Consider the following 26239-nt stretch of genomic DNA (forward strand, 5'->3'; position numbering starts at 1 on the left):
AACTCAACGATATAAGTAAGGAGTCCTTTTATGTCGTGGCAAATTCGATAGGTTTACCTAATAAGTTCTTAGACGTACCTATCAACCAAGAATAGTTTCTAGACTATTAGCAAAAGGCTTTTGCTTACCTAAGATGTTCTAGGATTAAGTCGACAAACTGTGCTTAGTTCTTCAATGATTTTAGGATCTTGGAATCATTTTATTCACACCTGCCGGAACACATAACTTGAATAAAATGCTTAATAAACATTGAATTATGCATGTATGCTAGAATTTAAGTTTATTAAGAGAAACTGTGAATGGTTATTTATTTGTTTATTCTTTTCAATTGTAGTTTTTAATATGGCAAACAACAATTCATTCAACATTCGATCAATTCTCGAAAAGGAGAAGTTGAACGGGAAAAACTTCCTTGACTGGCAAAGGAACTTGCAAATAGTTCTTATGCAGGAAGAAAAGGAGTATGTCCTAGATGAGGCGATGCCCGAAGCTCCAGGCGACGGGATCACTCAGGCAGCCCTCAATCGTTGGATTGATGCCAACAAGGATGTGAAATGTCTAATGCTCGCCACCATGAGTGCGGATCTGCAGAAAACGTTCATCAACTCAGATGCTTTCACAATCATCAGTGAGTTGAAGAACATGTTCCAAGATCTGGCTCGAGTCGAAAGATTCGAGACTCATAGGCAAATTCTTGAGACCAAGCTTAAGAAAGGCGAGCCCGTAAGTCCACATGTTCTCAAAATGATTGGACTCATTGAGAATATGAGTCGGCTGGATCAGCAATTTTCTCAGGAAATGGCTATAGACACCATCCTCCATTCTCTTCATAGCGGGTATGATCAGTTCAAACTGAACTACAGTATGAATAGTCTGGACAAAACGCTCACTGAGCTTCACGGTATGCTGAAGACCGCTGAAAAGACGCTCAAAAGTGATAAGCAGGATGTGCTTATGGTGCGTGGGGGCAAGTTCAAGAAATCTGGAAAGAAGAGGAATGCTAAGAAAGGTGGCAACAAGGCCAGCCCAACTAAGCAAACTGGCGCCAAATCTGCAAAGAGGAAGGTCAGTCAACCCACTTCTGAATCCGAATGCTTCTACTGCAAGAAGAAGGGGCATTGGAAGAGAGATTGCTTGAAGCTAAAGGAAGATCAGAAGAACGGAACAGTCGTTCCATCTTCAGGTATTTTCGTTATAGACTGTATACTTGCTAATTCAACTTCTTGGGTATTAGATACAGGTTGTGGCTCACACTTATGTTCCAATCCACAGGGACTAAGAAGAAGTAGAAAGTTAAGCAAGGGTGAAGTCGACCTACGAGTGGGAAATGGAGCACGGATTGCTGCATTAGCTGTAGGAACATACTATTTGTCGTTGCCCTCCGGGCTAGTTTTGGAACTGGAAGAATGTTTCCATGTTCCAAGTCTTACTAAAAACATCATTTCAGTTTCTTGCTTAGATGCTAAGGGATTTTCCTTTATAATAAAAGACAATAGTTGTTCGTTTTATTTTAAAGAGATGTTTTATGGATCTGCTAGATTAGTCAATGGACTTTATTTATTAGATCACGACAAACAAGTATATAACATAAATACCAAAAAGGCCAAAAAGGATGATTCAGATCTCACCTATCTGTGGCATTGTCGATTAGGCCATATAAACTTGAAACGCTTAGAAAGACTTCAAAGGGAAGGAATTCTAGAACCATTTGACTTAGAGGATTATGGTAAATGCGAATCATGTTTACTTGGCAAAATGACAAAGCAACCTTTCTCTAAAGTTGGAGAAAGAGCAAATGAACTATTGGGTTTAATCCATACAGATGTATGTGGACCAATGAGTACAAATGCTAGAGGTGGTTTCAGCTACTTTATCACTTTCACTGATGACTTCAGTAGGTATGGTTATGTATACCTAATGAAGCATAAGTCTGAATCCTTTGACAAATTCAAGGAATTTCAGAGTGAAGTAGAGAATCAATTAGGCAAGAAGATCAAGGCACTGCGGTCTGATAGAGGCGGTGAATATCTGAGCTATGAATTTGATGACCATCTGAAAGAATGTGGAATTCTATCAGAATTGACTCCTCCTGGAACACCACAATGGAACGGTGTGTCAGAACGGAGGAACAGAACCTTGCTAGACATGGTCAGGTCAATGATGGGTCAGGCCGAACTTCCATTAGAATTTTGGGGACATGCACTAAATACAGCTGCACTCACTATAAATAGAGCTCCGTCTAAAGCTGTCGAAAAGACTCCATACGAATTATGGTTTGGGAAGCCTCCAAATGTGTCTTTTCTTAAGATTTGGGGATGTGAAGTATACGTCAAACGATTAATTTCAGACAAACTTCATCCAAAATCTGACAAATATATCCTTGTGGGCTATCCAAAGGAAACAAAGGGGTATTACTTCTACAATACATCTGAGAACAAAGTGTTTGTTGCTCGAGATGGTGTCTTTTTGGAGAAAGATCACATTTCCAAAATGACAAGTGGGAGAAAAATAGACCTCGAAGAAATTCGAGTCGAACAACAAACTCTAGAGAATGCTCAAGATGACATTCAGGATGAAACTCAGAGATCTTTAGAAGAATCTGGTGAGAATCATGGTCAATCTAGAAATGTTACCCCGCGTAGATCGCAAAGATATAGATCTCAACCGGAAAGGTACTTAGGTATTTTGACGAACGAGAGCTATGACGTTCTATTACTTGAAAGTGATGAACCTGCGACTTACAAGCAAGCTATGACGAGCCCTAGCTCCAAGCAATGGCAAGAAGCCATGCAATCTGAATTAGACTCCATGTCTGAAAACCAAGTATGGGATTTGGTCGATTTGCCAGATGGCTACCAAGCCATTGGAAGCAAATGGGTTTTCAAACTGAAAAAGGACAAGGATGGGAAACTTGAAGTTTTCAAAGCTAGATTGGTTGCGAAAGGTTACAGGCAAGTCCACGGTGTGGATTACGATGAAACCTTTTCACCAGTTGCAATGCTAAAGTCTATTCGAATAATGTTAGCAATCGCTGCATATTACGATTACGAAATATGGCAGATGGATGTCAAAACTGCTTTCTTAAACGGCGTTTTAACAGAAACTGTGTTTATGACACAGCCTGAAGGTTTTGAGGATCCAAAGAATGCTAAAAAGGTATGCAAGCTAAAGAAGTCAATCTACGGATTGAAGCAGGCATCCAGGAGCTGGAATATACGTTTTGATGAAGCAGTCAGTGACTTTGGTTTCATCAAGAACGCGGACGAATCTTGTGTATACAAGAAGGTCAGTGGGAGCAAAATTGCTTTCCTAGTATTATATGTCGACGACATATTGCTTATCGGAAATGACATTCCTATGTTGAACTCTGTAAGATTTGGCTTGGGAAATGTTTTTCGATGAAGGATCTAGGAGAAGCACAGTACATATTGGGCATCAAGATTTACAGAGATAGATCTAAAAAGATGATTGGACTTAGTCAAAGCACTTATATCAATAAGGTGCTTGATAGGTTCAAGATGGCGGACTCCAAGCGAGGCTACCTACCCATGTCTCATGGAATGACTCTAAGCAAGACTCAGTGCCCAAAAACACTTGATGAGCGTAGACGAATGAATGGGATTCCATATGCATCATTGATTGGTTCAATAATGTATGCTATGATATGTACACGCCCGGATGTTGCGTACGCACTCAGTGCTACGAGCAGATACCAGTCAGACCCAGGAGAGGCGCATTGGACTGCTGCCAAGAACATTCTGAAGTACCTGAAAAGGCACAAAGATGACTTCCTGGTCTATGGTGGAGATGATGAATTAATTGTTAAAGGCTATACGGACGCAAGTTTCCAAACCGACAAAGATGATTTCAGATCACAGTCTGGGTTTGTCTTCTGCCTCAACGGAGGAGCAGTAAGCTGGAAAAGTGCTAAGCAAAGCACCATTGCGGATTCTACAACTGAAGCGGAGTACATTGCTGCACATGAAGCAGCAAAGGAAGCTATATGGCTAAGGAAGTTCATAGGAGAACTTGGTGTAGTCCCCTCCATTAAAGGACCAATAGCCCTGTATTGTGATAATAACGGAGCTATTGCACAGGCAAAAGAGCCTAGACACCACCAGAGAGTCAAGCATGTACTTCGTAGATTTCACCTTCTACGAGAGTTCGTTGAAAGAAAAGAAGTCGAGATAAGCAAAATTGGAACTGATGACAACATATCAGATCCATTAACTAAACCTCTGCCGCAAGCGAAGCACAACTCGCGCACTGCAGCTATGGGAATCAAGCATATTGGAGAATGGCTTTGATGTCTCTGTTTAATGTTTTAAAGTTTTAGAGTTTAAATCTTTGTAAAACATTATTGGTTAATCATTCACAATAAATGAAAGGAATTCATTTTTCCATTTAATTTGTGGTTTATTAAATGATGAGTCCCTTCAACTTGACGATATATTCAAGATAGACTGTCAGGACCAGTCCTGTGACTAAGAAATGTCTATCAAGTGAACTTGAATGTCAAAGGTTGAAAATGGTCCCTAGTCGGAGTTTTCTATAAAATTGGACGCATAGAAAACGTTAGACGATTAGAATGCAAGATGACTAGTAGTTATGTTTCTTGAACTATGTGGACATGGCAATGTCATAATCATTTGCATAGATACTTACTTTGGGAAGACTAGTATCGGACAAGACCTATGAAACTTTACTGTAAGAGATGAAAGTCTGTCATAAGTAAATTTCATTAAATTATTAGACACTAAATCCTCAATACCTGAGTGATTTGAGATTACTTGTTTGAGAACTGGTTGCTTTGACGTTGACCAACCGTCGCACCGTAAAAGGAGGCTATAAAGGCAACGCTCAGGTAATCACCTATCAAACGAAGTCTAATCTCAAGATCGCAAGATTGGGATTGTCCTCCCATAAATCGGGATGAGATGCTTAAAAGTTGTACAAGGCCACTCGGAGAGCTAGAAACTGTGAAATGCATGGCCGTGCTCGGATGAATCATAGGCTATGATTATCTGTTTATTTGATCAGTTGAACTCTGAAACCGAGGAACACCTCTGGACATAATAAGGATGACAACTCTTACCTTATGTTCAAGAGCAAGCATCGAGCGACAAAGGAATTAGGAAATGCACACTTGTCCCTAAGGACAAGTGGGAGACTGAAGGAAATAATGCCCTTGGTCCAAGTATGCATTCTATGTTAAGTCTAATAAATGCGGTTCAGTATTAATTAACAAGTTAATAATTCAGTGAGATCAAGTGAGCTGAATGCCTAGCTAGAGGCCGCTTCAGTTCAAGTGGAATTTATGATATTAATCCACAGCTTACTCTTGACTGAACCCGTAGGGTCACACAAATAGTACGTAAACGGATCAAGTATTTAATGGCATTAAATACTCCATCTATGAATATTCGGAACCGACGGATCTTGGTTTCAGTGGGAGCTAAGATCGTCACAGGCAAGAAATGAATACTCCGGAAACGATGATATTGCCGGAAACGGAAATATGGATCGTATCGGAAATATGAATATTATCCAAGTCGTAGATGTTGCCGGAAACGGAAACATGGTACGTATCGGAAAATATTATTGGAAATGGAAATATTACCAGAATCGGAAATATTGCCGGAAACGGAAATATTGTCAGAATCGGAAATATTACCGGAATCGGAAAATAATTCCGGAAACGGAAATATTAAATATTTGTTCGAAACGGAAATTAATTCCGGAATCGGAAATATTGAATATTGTTCGTATCGGAAATAGATTCCGGAAATGGAAATTTAATCGGAAGCGTATCGTACGAATTAGCATCGGACGAGGCCTGCCGGACGAAGGCCCAGCACGAAGCCAGGCCATCGCCCAGCAAGCACGCACGCCACAGCCCAGCGCGCACAAGGCCACGCATGCGTGGGCCGCGCTGCGTGGGCTGCTGCTCGCATGCGTGGGCAGCCCTTGTGGCTGCCGTGTGTGTGTGAGTTTGAGCTCATGCGAGATTCCTGAATCTGCAAGAGTCAGTGTATGATTAAATGTCTATTCCTATTGGATAAATTGATTAAGTAGAATTCATGTAGAATTCTAATTCCAATTAATTCGCATCCTACTAGGATTACGATTCCTTTTCCATAACTCTATAAATAAAGGCCTAGGGGTCATAATTTATACACAAGTTTCAAAGTATTCAAAAAGTGAGTTTTTTGAGAGAAAATTCAAACACCCATCTTGCCCCAAAAGTGCCGAATTTTCTGAGTACCTTAAGGGCGATTCTAGTTGGTCAATCTTAAGGCGGATCCGGACGTGCTGTGGACTTTCTACGGAGGGACGACACTTGGAGTCCTAAAAGACTTGTTCTTGTTCGGTTCGGGCGCAGCTAGGGAAGGCACGCAACAAAGAGTATGCATCTAAACTATGCTAAATGATTATGTGTAAATAATATGTTTCCTGGGTTAATGGTTGTTTCCGCATGATCTATGTAATGTCATATGTATCATAACCTAACATTTACCCCCATTCCTTAGTACTTTTATGCGTTAAATGAGCTCTTAGGAGCCATTTTGAGTACTAATCTGTGTTATTGAGTGTGCCTTAAGGTTCAGGATTACTTAATGAGAAATTGGCCTTTTTAGGCTCGTTTATGGTGATATGGGCCACTACACGATCCCGAGGAAGTTCGGGACGGTTATCGTCGACTCTTGAGAGCCTTGGATGTCTATGGTGTAAGGTTATGAATAATATAAACAATATAATACATGCGGAAAAACCATAAAGCCAGGAATCCAAATTAATTGCCACATAGTCAATTAACATAATTAGTATACATACAATGTGATGCGTGCCTTCCCTAGCTGCTCCCGAACCGAACAAGAACAAGTATAGGACTCCAAATGTCGTCCCTCCGTAGATAGTCCACAGCACGTTCGGATTCGCCTTAGATTCAACCAACTAGAATATTCTCTAAGGTTTTATGTGCACTCGGGATACTCACAATAGTGATAGGCAAGTATTAATGTAACACCCTAATAATTCCTTGCTTTTATAAAACCATTTTCCAACTTTAAATAAAGGAATCGCTAAAGTATTACCGCCACCGTGATAACGGTTAAGGCTATTACCAAAATTACGTAGCGGAATTTAATGTCAACTAACTTTTAAAAACATAAATAAATTATCGAGGCCTCCTACAAGTTGGAACCATAACGGCCAAAAAACAAGATATCAAAATTCAACAAACCCAAACATAATTAGAGTATAGATAAAAATAGTTTTAAAGTACGAAAGCATGCAACTCTGTCAATCATCCCAAGCCACATGATTTCGATCGTACTTCGATCTACCAACCTGCTATATTATTCTACTCCCCAACAATGCAAGTGCCTAGATGATGGATCATCATAGGGTCATTAAGGCAAAGGCCATGACCAAAAGACACAAAGCACGTAGTCAGCAAAAAGCTTAGTATTTACAAGACTAGAGTGAAATAAAACTATAAACATACATCACTCACTAAGTACTAATCAACATGCAAAATCCATTTAGTAATTAACACGTAAATCATGAATACAAGACTCGACTCTTGACTCACAATTTAATTAGAATAAGCTTTGAACGTGCCAAAAGAATATTCCATAAAGGAAGGGTGTTGGGAGCCCACCAAACACCTTAATAAATAATAAAATATCGGACCATACCGAGTGTCGGGCCATACCGACGGAATTCCAGCGCATAAAATGAATGAAACAACGTCTTGTATCATTAGTAGGAGATCAAGCTTTCCGGCAAGTCTCCCCCCCATTGTTCATACTCAAGGTATATACGTTCCAAGAGTTTTGAAGCTTGTTCTGGTTGCACTTTACGTTTATTAATATTTTATTAATGGTGAACTCGAGACTCGAACACACACGTACATACATACAATTAATAAACGACAACCAAAACAATCTCATTTTAATCCTTTAGGACTTGTGATCAATAAATCAAGACGTAGTGAAATTACTACCAAGTTCCTTCTCACAAAAGGTGAGATTCCACATCATGCCTATTAACATGAGGGTTGTGCCCTTGCACGACAATTCCTAATTCATTTCATATAAAATATTCCCAACTAAACCCTACATGTGCGGTGGCTTACGTTAGCTAACCCTTCACATGTGGTAAAATAAATAGTACAACGTGGTACGAATAATTGGCTTAAAAGTATGCTAAACATCCCGTACAATAGCATAACAATAAATAATTCATCCCTTGCATGTGAAACAAACCATACATGCATAAATATTGAACAACATGATTGACAATGAAATCCATACTCATAATAATCCCAACATGCTTGTTCAACCAATAATTCAATAATTCCAATATAATAATCCACATGATCGTTCACCAAAACAAATATGAATCCACATAATATAATTCACATCAACAACAATCATGTAATGCCTTTTACAAATGGTGTGGTCTCCCTAGACTTGTACGTTCCTTGAATACCTAAGTGTAGGGGCCACTTTGCAAAACGAGCACTTACTTAGAAATCACCTCATATCATCAAAATAATGAAACTTTAATTATTTCCATGTTCATTAAATTTCCAGTAACTTTATAAAATATTAAACCTTGTTTAAACTTTAGAATTCCATCGTTCTTTAATAAAATGATCGTCTCAATTTCCAAAACAAATCCCTAGTATGAAAACATACTTTTTCCATCCTTAAAATCATAAAAAATCAACACTTTAGACTTTTATATAAATCTGAAAATATAATTGATTATCATAATTAAATTCATCACCTAATTATGCCAATCAATTGACCCATTAGGTCTAGGTAAAAACCCTAACTTGAAATTCTCAATAAAACCAATTTAACATCATAAAAATCAAACCTTTATTAAATAAACAAATTTGAAAATTCATGCTTTAACAATTAAAATACGCCTCATGAATCAAAACATATAAATCCTCAAAGTACGGTGTTCACAACCGATTCCCAGCATTTTAATTATTCAAAACAATAATAATAATATAATTTGAAATACGGAATTGAACTAGAATAGGTAAGGAAGAAGAGAATTATACCAATCCGGCCTATAGCACGGAACAACCACGAAAATTGTGATTGGGCGAAAGAATTTAACGGACGGAACAAGAACACACACACACTCGACGTGTGTGCGCGCGGACGAAGGAACGAGGGCACATCAGCAATGGGCGCGCGCGGGACGAGGGGCGAGGGCACAACAGCGCTGGGCGTTGTGCGCGAGAGAGACGAGAGGGCGAGAGGGGGAGTGTGCGCTGGGCGCGAGTGAGTGACGAGCAAGGGCAGCGCTGGGCGCGAGGGCACGCAGCAACACACGAGGGTGAGGGCACGAAGGCACGAGGGCACGAAGGTACACGAGGGCACGAGTGCTCGTGTTTGTGCGTGCGGGTGCGCCGAGCAAAAGAGGAGAGAGGAAGAGTGAGGGGTAAGCAAGAGAGGAAAGGCTTAATGAAAAATAAGGGGGTTCATTAATGAGGAGAGTCCTATTTATAGGCTCTCATATCCCTAGTGGGCTAGGCTTGGCAATTTGACATTGGGCTTAGCATTTAAATGATTGGGCAAGCCTTAAGCTTAGAATTAAATTGTTTTGATTGGGCTCGATTTATAAAACGAGTTGGACTTTTCATTTAAAACCCAAACCTTTAAAATTACTTGCGACCAATTAAAATTTCCCGACTCGAAAATTAAATTCGTTTCGTAATTAATTAAAATAATAAATATTCTAATTAATTAAAATACATTTAAATAATATTTAAATGCAAAATAAATTCTAAAAATCGTAAAATGATTTATAAATATAATAAAATATATTTATAATTATTATAAAAGTACGAGGTATTACAGTCTACCCTCCTTAAAAGAAGTTTCGTTCCGAAACATGGGTTCGGAAATCAAAATTCAAACTCAAAACTTGAGACTTTATGAGACTTTAATGTGTTCACTTGCAAAAATTTTAAGTTGTTGTACTCTTTACATGATTAAACAGGACAATATTAAGTGCAAATTCAATAGAAAGCACTAATTTGGGCATAAATTAGGGGAAAACAAGGTAAAAAGCGCGAAATTCTACCACACTCTACCCCCCTTAAAAGACACGAGTTACGACCACGTAACTCAACTAACCTCGGGAAAAAGCTCGGGATATTTCTTTCTCATTTCGTCCTCCGCTTCTGACAGGGTAAATCGCACTCCTATCAAAGATAAACCTAACGTTCACCAACTAAAAATATAGCAAGGGAAGCAGGGATCGTATCCACAGGGAAACAGGCGTTCTTTCTACTATTAAATTACTAATCTAGACTACTGGTAACAAGAGTTGGATTGGTTTGTATATTAAACTAAAGCAAATAATCAAATCGGAAAATAACAATATTAAGGGAATCTAGGGCAGCGGTTCACCATAAAAGCAGACCAGGATTGGACAACGGACAATAACAATCAATTAACAATCATAACTAGGAAAACATGCATCTCTCGAATCTTATGAATTCCTTAAGATAAAACAACTAGCAGGCTCTCGCTTGACCGAAATATGTCCTTCACCCAAGGTGCATTAAGTCTAATACCAAGGTTCAGATTAATTGCGAACAATTAATTCAGTGAGATCAAGTGATCGGAACAGCTAGCTGGAGCAATGCTTCCGATCAGTGAGTTCTAATGGATATTGAACTCACAACTTACTCTTGAGTGAACCTACAAGGTCACACCAATGACACGTAACAGATCACCGGATTAAATGAATAAATTCATTTAATAGCTTTTCGGGAATCAGTTGGAAACGTATTATACGATACGACCTTTGTCGGAATCGTATATCGTATCGCGAATATTCGTAAGCTGGGAGACACGAATAAATCGTATTGTACGACGGTGATTCGTCGTATACGAAACGACAAATAATATATCGGAAATATATTAAATCGCGAATACGAAGGGCATCGGAGTTGCCGGCCCGTCGAGCCAAGCACGTAAGAGTGCAAGGCCCAACGAGCCAGCAAGCTCGCGAGCAAAGGCGAGCAAGGCCAGCCCATTGGGCGCGAGCACGCAACATCACGCAACAGCGCATCGCAGCGACGAGCGAGCAAGGCCCACGGCCCAGCTGCTCGGCGCGCGCGCTGTGGGCTTCGGCCTGCAGTGTGTCGCTGGGCGCGGGCGTGCGGTCCGTGTGTGCTTGCGTGATGTGGCCGGTCAAGGCCTTTGGTTCTTGGCCGGTTACATCATTAATACAATAGGCATATTTTATTTTCCAACAACACACAATTCATATTACTCAAACCCTAGAGACACAGAGAACCCTAATTCTCTCTGTGCCTCCAAAGTGAGTTCTTCCCAAAAGCAAAGTATCTTGATCGATTGTCTAAGCTACGATAACCAAGACGGATCTGACGTGTCGGTGAACCAAGTGAGGAACGACAAGTGGAGTTATTTGTTCGTGTTCGTTGACAGATTATTTTGGAAAACACGCTTCGAATGTAAATTTGCTTAATCTGTGCTTTATACATGTTACCTGGCTTTGGGGATTGTTCCGCACATGTTATTATGTTTAACTGTATTCCCCTACAGTGGTATCATGAGCCTTATGTATTCAAAGCATGAATTAGTATGATTATTATTGTTTTTGCATCTGTCGAAAAATTTGGAATTTTTGTGTATTTTTCGGAATTTTTACAAATTATTGGATGAATTGCGTAATAATCAGGTCCGAAATAAAAAATGTTCGCTTTTTCGATTTTTAAAACCCTAATCTGATGGAAAAACTATTTTCTAAGATCAACTCATGAGAATAGAATTGCGAAAACAGGCCTCGAATTATCGTTTCTTGGGCGTTTTTGTTAATTTTTCATTAAAAATTAAAAGTGTCGGAAAGTAATTCAATTAAAAGGTCGACCTAAACTACACGGAATTTCTTGAAATTTTGAAACAATGTTTCTGGGTACATGCTAGATCTATTGTTAAAATTTCAGATTTTTCCGATAAGTATAAACCCTAATTTTGCCTTTCCCCAATTCGTAAAATTTGAAACCCTAATTGAATTTTAATTAATTTTGGTTTAATAATTCGGTTAATTGGGAAAGAGGATATAATTTCATGGGTAAGTGGCTAATTTTAAAAATGATTGGATTAAAATTTTGAATGGTTTCGTTAATTTTTATCGCACTTAAACCAAATTATTAAAAATCTGAAATTTAATTGTTTATGAACGATTTAAAGCTTCGGATTTTATTAATTAAAAGTTCAAACTTTAATGATGATTCGATCGTTCTTAAAAGTTTGAATATTGTTAGCCCTTGATTTATTAATTTTACGAAATTGGATTGTCGTTAAATGTGATTAAATCGTTAAAAATCGTTGTTTCCTAAAATAAAAATCATAACTTTTTGAAAAATAAAATTAATGCAAGTTCGTGAATTAAATTTAATTTTAATTAAGTTGGTCCGTATTACCTTCATCGCCAGGAGGCTGAATGTCAGCCAACATCAGAATTGGTTCTCCAACTGCTCTCCTGTAATCTCTTCCTCGTCTAATACATGAAATTGATTACCAGTACTAGTAGTAGGCATATGAGACCCCCTTTTCTTAACCAAAGGCACGAACATGAGCATGGTGGAAGTATGGCTCGTCGAGCCATATGAGGCCATTGTGCTTAGGCCGAGCCATGCGACACGGGCAGCAGCAGCTATGCTGCGTGCCTCGTGCGCGCTAGGCGAGGAAGGGGCACGCGAGGGAGCTTGCGGGGCTGCGACGAAGCAAGGTGCAAGCCTTGCGACGTCCAGCACACACACGATGCACAACACGCACGCAGGGGCAGCTACGCTGCGGGGAAGCGGTGCGCGCGCGCGATGGGGCTGGGGGTGTGCGAGCTTTGCTTGTGCGCTCTTGGGCCTCACGCAAGGCGGGGCTGGGCGCAAGCCTAGCCCGATTAAGCAATTGGACGTTTTTTTTGTTAAAAATCGTTTAATTCGTTGGGCTTCGTATATTTGCATTAATTTGGGCTAACGGGATATTTCATTTAATATTTTATTTGCTTGGGCCGGGCCGCGAGTTTTAATTTAATATTTCATAATTAATTATCCGGAATAATTATTGGTTTGAGTGGGAGCCACTAAATGAAATTAAAATGAAATAATTATTTTTAATTATTTTCGTAGGTCGCATTATTTTAATTAAATTCAATTTTAATTAGAATAAAGTCTAAGGATTAATAATTTGGAAATTGATTAATCTTTTAGGACGCGTTTATGTGAACGTGAATTTTAATTAATTCACGTAAATACTTGCATATTAATATGGGCCATTCGTTTTAGCACACGAATGGGTGAATGCATAGAATATCTATTTTATGTAATGCAGGTACTCCAAGTGACTAGTATGGCCAATTTAGGATAGTTAAATACGGTCTGCGTACCGTTCTATCTTTGAATGTAAATTTTTAAATATGGTCTGCGTACCATGGAAATTTTGATGTAATTTATTATTTTCAAGTATTTCTAAGTTTAGAACTTTAAGTTAGCATTTGAACGAAGATTCAAGACGATGCCAAGCTAACAAGGAGGTGGTGAAGATTGGATGCTTCAAGACAAAAGTTTTGGGCCATACTAGATCACCATTTATTTATGCACTTCTATATATATATTATGCTTGAATGTATGAATGTATGTATGCTTTGCATGAACAGGTTGTTTCCTATGAATCGATTAGTTTTAAGTTCACTTAATAATCGAACCAACATAGAAACAACTAGGTCCAATTAATATTGAGTTTAAAAATTGCCTTCCAAATCAACACTTACAAAAATCTAGGGATCTAAGATAGTAGGTTTACGCTAAAGCGAGATGCTATTTTAGTTGATTTAGGCGGTAAGGCGTCCTAAAGGAGCACGTTGATTGTGGTTACAATTCAAACAACAATGGCATTAAGTTGTGGCAATGGGATAAATTATGGCATTAATTTATTAACCAAGAGTAATTTGGAGATTACTAGCAATAGGTTTTGCTTACCTAAAATCTTAAACTACTTAAGACATGCTAAAGCTGCTTAAGGATTTAGGACTTTTGGGGTCTTGGAATCGTTTCATTCATTTTGGACCATGTTTTTGCTTTTTGCATGAATGAAATGTTTTAATAGCTTTAATGATTGCATGTTTTGCTTTTATTTCAAAGTTATTGAATTGTATGAATGGTTATTTATTGCAAATTCTTTTCGATTGTAGTAATCAAAATGGTCGCAAACATAACAACAATCATATCAGCTGAAATTCTGGATGTCGAGTTAGACTTGACTAATTTTCTTGAATGGAAAGAGAAACTTGTCGAAGTTTTGAAAGTTAATGGCATACACTATGTCATTGAACAACCTTTCCCTAGCTATGATGCGCGAGGCATGACTCCTGAAAGGTACAGAAGTTGGGCACTTCACAAGTACCTTGTCACGGAGTTCATCCATAAGTCTATCCTTGAGAGTTGGAGAGGGAGGTTCATTACTTTTGAACCTCAAGCTCTGCTAAGTAGCCTCGAGGATAAGTGTGCGGGTTTTCGACCCTTGTGCCAAACTGGTGGCAATGGGGTTGACGAATTGGCTAATTCGATGAGCGATCTCAAGCTCGTAACCCCACGCAAGTCGTGCCTAGAAATCGAACTTTTGGAGCCACAAAGGCGCATCTACTCTGTCAAGATGGACAAAAACACATCAATTCGGTCTCATGTGGATATGATGTCTGGATTATTTTTCACAATTGAGAGACTTGGTGGTTCCATCAAAGAGTCGGTAGCTATTGCACTAGTGCTGAAATCTCTTCATAATGATTATGAGGGTTTCAAGATGCACTATCTCTTTCATCAGAAAGAGAGCACATTCTGTGAACTTGTGGAATTACTCGTGAAATGCGAGAAAATCCTTAAGTTCAATCAAGACCCTTTGAATGTGAGGTGGACTAAATTCAAGAAAGTAGGCAAGGGGAAGAAAAGCAAAGCTGCATCTTCGTCCACTCCCGGAGGGCATCTGGCGCCTTCCAAGAGCAAGATGAAGAGGAATGCTTCTCCTTCTACATCGCAATGCTTCAATTTTAATGAAATTGGTCATTACAAGCGAGATTGCCCCAAACTAAAGGAAGAGAAGAAGGACGGAAACGTTGCTTCTCCTTCAGGTATGTATGTTATACATTGTAATCTTGCTAATTCTACTTCTTGGGTATTAGATACTGGTTGTGGCTCACACTTATGTTCCAATTCACAGGGACTAAGGAGAAGTAGAAGGCTTGATAAAGGCGAGATGGATCTACGCGTGGGAAATGGAGCACGGAATTCTTCATTAGCCGTAGGATCTTATTTTATTTCTTTGCCTAGTGGGTTTGTTTTGGAACTAGAAAACTGTTACTATGTTCCTAGTATCACCAGAAACATCATTTCCGTTTCAAGTTTGGATTCTAAAGGTTTTAGTTTTCAATTTAAAGACAATAGTTGTTCTTTTTCCTTATGTGCTAGATACAAGCAAACACATTTATAACATAAATACCAAAAAGGCTAAAACTGGTGATTCGGATCTCACATTTCTGTGGCATTGTCGATTAGGCCATATAAACATAAAGCGCATGGAATTACTTCAACGGAAAGGAATTCTAGGATCATTCGACTTAGAGAAGATTGATTAATGCGAATCTTGTTTACTTGGCAAAATGACAAAGCAACCTTTCTCGAAAGTGGGAGAAAGAGCAAGCGAACTACTAGGGCTAATACATACGGACGTATGTGGGCCTATGAGTACGAAAGCTAGAGGTGACTTCAGCTATTTCATAACGTTTACGGACCACTTCAGTAGATATGGCTATATTTACTTTAATGAAGCACAAGTCTGAATCGTTTGAGAAATTCAGAGAATTTCAAAATGAAGTAGAGAATCAACATGGCAAGAAAATCAAAGCTCTAAGATCGGATCGATGAGGTGAATATCTTAGCCACGAGTTTGATGACCATAAAAAAGAATGCGGTATTCTTTCTAAATTGACTGCCCCGGGGACACCTCAAGGGAATGGAGTGTCGGAACGGAGAAATAGGACCTTACTCGATATGGTCAGGTCAATGATGGGTCAGGCCGAACTTCCTTTACAGTTCTGGGGACATGCGTTGCAAACTGCAGCACTCACACTGAATCGTGCTCCGTCAAAAGCTGTTGAAAAGACTCCATACGAATTATCGACTGGGAAACTTCCAAAGTTGTTTTTTCTGAAGATTTGGGGTTGCGAAGCATATGTCAAGTGATTAATTTCGGACAAGCTACAACCTAAATCTGACAAATGTTTCTTCGCTGGGTATCCAAAGGAAACTATGGGGTATTATTTCTACAACAAGTCAGTGACAGGCTAAAGTCGTATCACCTAATCAAAAATAACCCAAGGTCCACTAGCTAGGTAGCAAGGGAAGTCAGGATCGAATCCACAGGGAGACATGCGTTCTTTCTACTATTAATTAATTAAACTAAACTATTGGGAACAAGATTTGGTTGATTGTTTGGAAACTAAGACTACGAACGATAATTAAATAAGTATGAATCAATATATATTGGAAACCTAGGGCATAGGTTCACCAGCAATTAACAATCCAGGACGATGAACAATCACGATAATCAACAAAGTAATTAATTAGACTAGCATGCTCTCTCGAATCGATACTAGTCATAGACTTAGAATTAACGGGCTCTCGCTACTTATTAATCCCAATTCTACCTATTGAAACAAGCCTAAACATCAAATTGCATCTCTCGAATCTTAACTTGATATTGCATAACTACGCAATTAAACTTGCGCAATTCTAATTGAATAGTGGAATAAACCAATCAATAGGAATAATCACAATGCCAACAATCACAATTATTCAATATCCCATCATATTAATTCATGGATCCCCAAACCCTAGAAATTAAACTACTCAAGCATGTTGATAATAAACAAAGCAATTAGCATAATTGAAAACATAATTAAAGCAAGAGAAATGAATGAAATAAAGAACAATACCTAATTGAAGAACAATGGAATAATAAAGTTTGAACTTTTGATTGGAAATAAAACTAAGTGTTTGAGACAAATTAGAGAGAAAACTAAGCTTAGGAAAATAAACTAAGTGTTTGATACTAGAAAATAAAGTGTCCCCTAAAAATAAAAGGGCTAGTATTTATAGTTTGCCCAAAATACAAGCCAAAAAATGGAAAGAAAACACGCGCATAAGCAGCAGGGGTTGGCGTCGCCCGATCGGGCGGCGCTCCGCCCGATCGGGCGAAGTACTCGATAGTCGGCCCGATCGGGCCGAAATCCGCCCGATCGGGCGGATTGCGAACCTCTCACATCAACTTCTGGATGACCGCCCGATCCGGACCGGGCGAGCTGCGCCCGATCGGGCGCGCGTTGATGAGTTTAATTTGCTTCAATTCCGCCCGATGGTTGCATTTCGCCCTCAACTTCCAGGGCGATTTGCAATCTTCAATATAACTCGCTCATATCACTGAGTCTAACTCTCGGGGCTCAACCATAAGCATCCAAGGCTACCGAAAGTCGACGATGGAGGTCCCGAACTTCCTCGGGCTCATATAGTGGCCTAGGTTAACATGAAACGGGTCTAAAAAGACCAATTTCTCATAATCAAACCTGAAACTCAAGGCACACTCAATAACACACATTAGTACTAGAAACGGCTCCTAAGAGCACGTTTGACACATAAAAAGTACTAAGGGACGGAGGTGAAACACTATATAAACGCACATATCAAACCTCCCCAAGCTAGATCCTTGCTTGTCCCTAAGCAAGGAAATCATCGATGAACACAAGACCAACTTCACCCCCAACATATTTCAAAGTGAAAACATAATCCAAGGTAAAATCCAACAAGCATGCATCAATGTCAACCAATCAAATCCATTCAATCGCTAATCCTCCTTAACAATCGTCACGCAAAGCGAACCACAAATGCACATTGGAATTCAAGACTAGTGCTCACACACTCGTCACTCATTTATGTGGCGGATAAAAGATGTACCTATTCGCTCCCCTCCCAACATATAAGTGAACAATGCCCTCCCAAACTCACAACACTCGTGTGTCTAGAAAAACATACACTCAACCTAGTAGTCGACTCGGAATGTGTCATGTCATAACTTGCATTGATAAACAACTATTTTCACATAAGTACGACTCTATGCACAAAGGTCGGAAGGTCTTCAAAGCTTGTAATGTTAAGGCTTAGGTAAGGGTGCGGTAAATTTGGGAAAAATGTGAGCTTAAAGCCTTGGCTTTGGGGAGCATAAATCTAAATACAACCATGATCAATCACAAGTGATGACCACAACTCTCCCACTCAACACATGAACAATCAAATGAACTACACCATACTTTCTTGCCTTTTTCATCTATAAAACCAATCACTCATAATGATAAGGAATTGTAATACTTGAATGACACAATGCTTTGAATTTTTTTCTGAAAATAATGAACTCTTTTTTTTTCCTCTTTTTGCTCAATTTCTTTTTTTTTTTCTTTTGGAAAACCTTCACATCTTCTCATCTCTTTCAATTTTCTACTAATTTTTTTTTCAACAACTATCATGATGAGAGAAACTCCCTTTTTCAATACTCAATATGCTCAAAATGTACCACACTACAACTCCCTTACCTCACTACTATTAGCTCCCCCAAGCTAGGCTTGGGACTAGTAACCAATGGGGCTTTCATGGGCTTGTAATATGGTTAGTCACCGAATAAAGGGCACAAGCACAACATGGGTAGAAAAAGAGGGAACAAATATATCTAAATTCATCTGAAGGCTACCTAAATAGAAAAATGCCTTCGTCCTCCACAATGTGCATGTATATGAGTCATAAAACACTACTAACAGTTGCAAACCAATACTCAAAATCAATGACACACCAGGAAGCTATCACACATCCTAACCAAGTCAACTAGTCAAGCACCAAATCCACAAATAGTTAGTCGGAGTTGACTCATGTTGAGGCACCAAAACAATCGAATATCAAATCATGGCTGACACATCTACATTGCCCATCATCAAATACCAAGAATCAAAACAATTTCCGTTCAAGGGGCACAGGGAAGCATGATATTGTATTCATCGAAACGTATTTTTGTATATTTTTTTTCAAAGCAATAAACTAACCTAGAAAGAAATAAACATACCAAAATAAACACACAACAATAAGTAAATGCTGAAAAATAAAAGGAAAACATACCTAATATGTACAGGTAATGTGAACCCCCCCCCCCCCCAAACCAAATCAGACAATGTCCTCATTGGCTCAAGGGGTATCGAACCATCATCATCATCAACAGCATCACTGATGGCCTTGGCCATCATCACCATCATCACCATCGCCTCTGCCACCATGCCCGCTAGGATCCGCTCCAAACCCTCCGTACCGGGTAGGTGTGAAGGTGCCCATAGAACCAGGAGCTCCATATCCCTCCGCGGGATAGGTAAACCAGGAAGGGTGCTCATAATCTGGGGCAATGTAGCCCTGCCTGGCATACTGATCGTAGAACAGGAACATGGTCCTCTGGTGATCAGCTGCGAACTCGTGGAAACCGAGCTCAAGTCTGCTCAACCGCTCATGAATGGACCCCTGCTCCTCCCCTAATGTCGGGCCACCCTGAGGCCTCCCCTCATCTCCTCGACGCCCCCTCCTAAACTAGGTGCGAGGCTTTGGCTAGTACTGGTGGGGCTCTGGCTGTGGGTCAGGCTAGGGCTGGGGGTCAGGTTGTTGCTCTTGCTTAAATCCAACATATAAGTAATGAGCCTGACCGGATCTGAAACTAGTGCGGCCTTGAGGGTCAGGCAAGGTGAAAAGCCTCTGTCCCTCAAACATCCAATACATGGTTCCCGGCCTAAACAACCCGTGCTCACCCTGTAGTCGGCGGAGTCCAGCAAAGTAGGCCAAGTCAAGTAGGTTGCTACCTAGAACTGGAGTCTGGTTAGCCTCAGTGAAGTTAACCGTGGTCATGGCTATGTGGGTGATCAACCCACCAATGGTAATGCGAGGATTATTGGTGGTGGTGGCTATGGAATAGAATTGAGAGGCCATATGATGGGCAAGGTTCATTTTATAACTATTCTCCCCTTCTAAAACAAAGCCACCCAGAATCTCAAGCTATGTGCTCCTGATGTTTTGAGTCTCCTCCCTCCCAAAAATCGTAAACCCCATAAACCTGTAGAAGACAATAGGGACCGGGTGTTTTATCTTGGAAGCATGCAAATGTTGCATACTCCCGGGATTTGCATTACCCGTAAGCTTTCCCCACATTTCACAGTTATTATGGGCTCCCCAGGTTTCCTACTATGGGCGGTGGACAACCCAAAAATGTTACCAAAATCAGCTAAACTCATAGTAACCGTTCGGTTCATCAAACGAAATTGAACCGATGACACAGTTCGATAACCATCTTTACGCAAGTTGAAAGAGCTAAAAAATTCCAAAGTTAACCGTCTAAATGTAAGACGCAGCATGCTATACATATTTCTCATTCCAACACCAATAAAGACCCGTTTGAAATCTCTTTCAATACCCATTTCATGTAAAGATTTTTGGCAAATAAAGCGAGTAAGGATTACCTCCCTCTGTTTGAGGTGGATGAAATGTGCTCGTTGCTCTTCCGAAACGAAAACAATATCTGGAAAATCCCGGTCGGGCTCAAATTGCGGCGGCGGAGGTGGTGGTGTCGGCTCCCGAGCTCGGCTCGTCGAAGCTTCATACTGATTCCTTGGTTGCCTCGTGCAATTCCTCCTTGGTCGGTCACCCATGGTTGAAAATCTGAATTTTTTGAGGTTTTTAAGCTTTTTGGGTGAATTTGGGGGGTTTTGTGGAGATTGGAGTAAACTGAAATCGGTTGGGTATAGGTTGTAGAGGATGGTGAGAGGATGATTTTGGTGAAAAGATTGTTGAATTTGGTGGAGATTTGAGGGAGATATAGTGTTTGGAATTTTTTGGAGGGTGGGGTTTAATGGAGGAAGAGAGAGAAAGTTAGGTTGAAGATGAGAAAAAGTGTCGAGGGAAAAGATGCAGTCCGTGTTTAATCTCGCTGATTTTGCGTTTCGCCCGATCGGGCGCAGTTCGCCCGATCGGGCGATTTTTGAACATTTTTCTTGGATCCGTGCGTGCCCGATCGGGCGCACCTCGCCCGATCCGGATCGGGCGATTTGCGATACCTCTTTTTGTTGACTTTTTTCAACCCAGAAATCACCCTTGACCTTGCAGTAACGTCATCAGCAACGACCCGATCGGGCGGATCTTCGCCCGATCGGGCGTTTTACTCGCCAAATTCGCCCGATCGGGCGGACCTTCGCCCGATTCGGGCATTCCACTCGACAAACCCGCCCGATCGGGCATCCTTCGCCTGGTCGGGCAAAAACAAACTTCTTTAATGATGTCGACGCGCGCCCGATTGGGCGCACCTCGCCCGATCCGAATCGGGCGGTCTGCAGTATGCCTCGTTTCAGCCTTAACTTCACTTTTTCGAGCTTGGAACTTTAGGCCTGCACACTATTAAACACCCAAACAGCGTAATTCCCTCTTCTCACCTCTCTAACACCAAAAACTATACCGTAACACACTTATGACATGAAAAAATGCTAACAAAACACACACTTAAGAAAAAAAGAAAATCGGAATATTACACTAATAAAGCAATAAAATACAGGTTGCCTCCCGCAAAGCGCTGGTTTATTTTCTAGGTCCCGCTCGACCTCGTTACCTCGAATATGAAACTCATAGGGCGCAAGGATTGAGGTGCTGAACCTCAACCACTCCTACAGTAGCCCCCTCGTGGTACAACTTCAGACGTTGCCCATTCACTTTAAAGCGCTCACCACTGGTGTTCTCTACCTCAACTGACCCAAACTTGCTTACCATAGTCACGGTGAACGGCCCAGACCACCTAGACTTAAGTTTTCCGGGAAACAACTTAAGCCTAGAGTTGAACAGCAGAACCTTGTCGCCCACCGCGAACTCCCTATGCAGAATGTGGTTATCGTGCCACTTCTTGGTCTTTTCCTTTTAAATCCGGGCATTATCATAGGCTTGTTGTCGGAATTCATCTAACTCACCCAATTGAAGTAACCGCTTTTCACCGGCTAAGTTTGCATCCATGTTGAGCTGTTTGATTGGCCAATAAGCCTTGTACTCCATTTCTACTGGTAAATGACACGCCTTTCCATACACAACCCGATACGGGGAGGTACCAATAGGTGTCTTAAAGGCGGTTCTATATGCCCATAGAGTATCATCTAGCTTATCGCTCCAATCCTTCCTAGACTTCGCCACCACTTTCTCAAGGATAGATTTGATCTCTCGGTTAGAGACCTCAACTTTCCCAATTGTCTGAGGGTGATAGGCTAGCCCAGTGCGGTGATAAACCCCATACTTGCGCAGAAGCGCATCCAGATGCTTTTCATGGAAGTGTGACCCTCCATCACTAATCAAAGCTCGCGGAACCCCAAATCTCGGAAAGATGACTTTCTTGAACAGGGAAATGACTGTGTTTGCATCGTTGGTAGGTGAGGCAACGTCTTCCACCCACTTTGACACATAATCTACAGCAACAAGGATATACAAGTTACCCTTGGACGATGGGAATGGTCCCATGTAATCAATTCCCCACACATCGAAAACCTCAACCTCAAGAATCCCGTTCTGTGGCATCTCATACCTCCTCGAAATAGTGCCGGCCCTCTGGCACGCATCACAAGCCATAATAAAAGCCTGTGCATCCTTGAACATAGTAGGCCAGTAAAAACCACATTGTGACAACTTAGCGTTAGTCTTTGCCGGTCCATGGTGACCACCATAAGGTGAAGAATGACACCTACTGATGATACCTTGGACTTCCCGTTCCGGAACGCAACGCTTGTACAACCCTTCAGCAGTCTCACGAAACAAATAAGGGTCATCCCAAAAATAGAACCGAACATCATGTAGGAATTTCTTCTTCTGTTGATATGTAAGATCGGCCGGAAGAATACCCCCTACAATCTGCGAACCATGGTGACTGACTGGCAAGTGCAAGTAAGTGATCATCAGGCAATGAATCATCAATCGGTGTAGACACTTTACCGTCATCATATCTCAATCTAGACAGGTGATCTGCAACAACATTCTCAGCCCCTTTTTTATCGCGAATCTCCAGATCAAACTCCTGTAGCAGTAGTATCCATCGAATAAGCCTGGGCTTGGCTTCTTTCTTTGAGAGCAGATACTTAAGAGCCGCATGGTCAGTATAGACTATTACCTTGGACCGAATCAGATAGGTGCGAAACTTGTCCAAGGCATAGACTATGGCTAGAAGCTCCTTCTCAGTAGTAGCATAATTAACTTGAGCTTCATCTAAGGTCTTACTTGCATAGTAGATGGCATGCAAAACCTTTTCCTTTCTCTGACCCAAAACTGCCCCAACTGCATAATCACTTGCATCACACATTATCTCGAACGAAAGATCCCATTCGGGAGAACGAATGATGGGAGCCGAAATTAGTGCCTGTTTAATCCTGTCAAAGGCCTTAAGACAAGCATCAGTAAACACAAACGGGGCATCCTTGAGGAGGAGCTGGGTAAATGGTTTAACAATTTTAGAAAAATCCTTGATAAAGCGGCGATAAAACCCCGCATGACTAAGAAAACTTCTAACACTCTTCACATTAACTGGAGGGGGTAATTGTTCAATCACTTGGACCTTAGCTCGGTCTACCTGAATTCCCTTATCAGATATCAAAAGTCCCAAGACCACCCCTTCAGTAGCCATGAAATGACACTTTTCCCAGTTTAAGACTAAATTACACTCTTCACATCTTTTCAGAACTTTAGTCAGATTTAGCAAGCACGAATCAAAATAAGTACCATAGACACTAAAATCATCCATAAACACTTCCATGATAGACTCAATAAAATCAGAAAAGATACTCATCATGCAACGTTGGAAAGTAGCGGGTGTATTACACAGACCAAAAGGCATCCTACGATATGCAAAGGTATCATAGGAACAGGTGAAGGTGGTCTTTTCCTGGTCGTCTGGATGTATGGGAATTTAAAAGAAACCAGAATAACCATCCAGATAACAGAAAAACTTGTGACAGGCTAGCCTTTCTAACATTTGATCAATGAAGGGAAGGGAAAATGGTCCTTTTTAGTAGCAACATTAAGACGCCTATAATCAATGCACATGCGCCAACCTATGACTACCCTAGTTGGTATCAACTCATTTTTTTCATTTCTCACCACAGTTGTCCCCCCTTTCTTAGGCACTACCTGAACAGGACTCACCCACTTAGAATCAGACACAGCATATACAATACCCGCATCAAGCAATTTCATAACTTCAGCTTTTACAACATCTTGCATGACAGGGTTCAAACGACGCTGGGGTTGGATGCATGGTTTATGATTTTCATCTAGATGTATCCTATGCATACAAAAGTCAGGGCTAATACCCTTTAAATCATCAATACTGTACCCAATGGCCTTTTTGTGCCTTTTAAACACAATAAGAAGTTGGGATAACTGGTCTGCATCAAGTGCAGTACTGACGATCACAGGGCAAAGTTGTTCATCATCTAAAAACACATATTTAAGGTTAGCAGGAAGAGGCTTAAGTTCGGGTTTCTTTACCTCTTTAACAGAACAAACCGGCCGAACTAACCTCTTCAATCTGGTGCTCTCCGGCTCAGATTCTCCATCATTAAGAGCCAACTCCAGAGCATCCACTTCAGCACTCCAAGAACTGCTATCACCTGCAGAAGACTCACAACAAAGCACTGCCTCCAAGGGATCTCTTTCGAGAACTTGGGAGACGTTATCACGAGTAATAAAATCAACTACATCTACACGATAGCATTGTTCTTCCTCTAGCATGGGACTTTTTAAGGTGCTATTCAGATTAAAAGTCACCTTATCATCCCCAACAGACAAAGTCAATTTCCCACTTTTAATATCAATGACCGCCTCCGCCGTGTGAAGGAAGGGTCTACCTAAGATTATGGGAATTTGAGAATCCTCCTGCATGTCTAGTACTACAAAGTCTACAGGCATATAGAATTTACCTACTCTAACAGGGACGTCCTCCAAAACACCTAAGGGGTATTTGACAGAACGGTCGGTCATCTGTAGAGTGATATTAGTAACCTTAAGCTCACCCATATTCAGTTTAGTACAGACAGACAAAGGCATGACAGACACACTAGCACCTAAATCACATAAAGCCTTATCAATAAATACAGTGCCAATGTTACATGGGATGGAAAAACTCCCGGGGTCTTTAAGTTTAGGTGGAGACTTGTTTTGCAAATAAGCACTACATTCCTCAGTGAAAGCTACAGTCTCTACCTCACAAAAAGCACGTTTCCTGGTCAAAATATCTTTCACGAAATTAGCATAAGCAGGAACATGTAAAATTAATTCAGTAAAAGGAACCGTTACCTGCAAATTTTTGACCACTTCCAAGAATCTGCCAAACTGCTTGTCTAGCTTATTCTTGAGTTGCCGGTTTGGGAAGGGGAGTGCAATAGGTGGTACTTGAATATCTGCCCCCTTCTTAACCTCAGTTGTAGCCTCATTCTCATTGACTACCTTTTCAGCTTTCTTACCATCCATAACTATCTTTGGGATTTCCTCACTGACCAGATCATTAGCTGTAGACACCTACTTTTGTCCCCATTCTCGAAAGGGAAGGTTCGATGATGAGAACATAAATCTCCACTTGACAACACATCTCCTATAAAATAACGAATCTCAATCACCCTTTTCATTTCACCCGAAACCTGCTATTTATGGAAACCTGCTAAAAATAGTAACTGCCGTAATGGGTAGTTGTTAAAAATGGCAAGTCATAAAAGATAGAAACCTGTCAGAATTAGGTGTTGCACTCCAACATAAATCCTAAATGAGATAGAAATTGCGAGAGAATCGTATTCCTAATACGATTCGAAAATAAGAGTTACGTATTAATTAAAATCCTAACGAGCCTAGAGTTCGTAACGGGCCCAGACGCATTCTGTCATAAAATTAATACGCACTAAAAGACTCGATTAAGTCTCATACACTCCGGATTCTAAGAGTCCAAATCTGACAAAGAAACGACCCAGACCCTATTTTCAACGCTTGGCTCTGGGCGCTGAAAATACTTGGGACTTGTTATTTCCTAATTCCTCGTGGATTAGA

Source organism: Spinacia oleracea, chromosome 6 (genome assembly GCF_020520425.1).
Source record: "Spinacia oleracea cultivar Varoflay chromosome 6, BTI_SOV_V1, whole genome shotgun sequence".
NCBI lineage: Eukaryota > Viridiplantae > Streptophyta > Magnoliopsida > Caryophyllales > Amaranthaceae > Spinacia > Spinacia oleracea.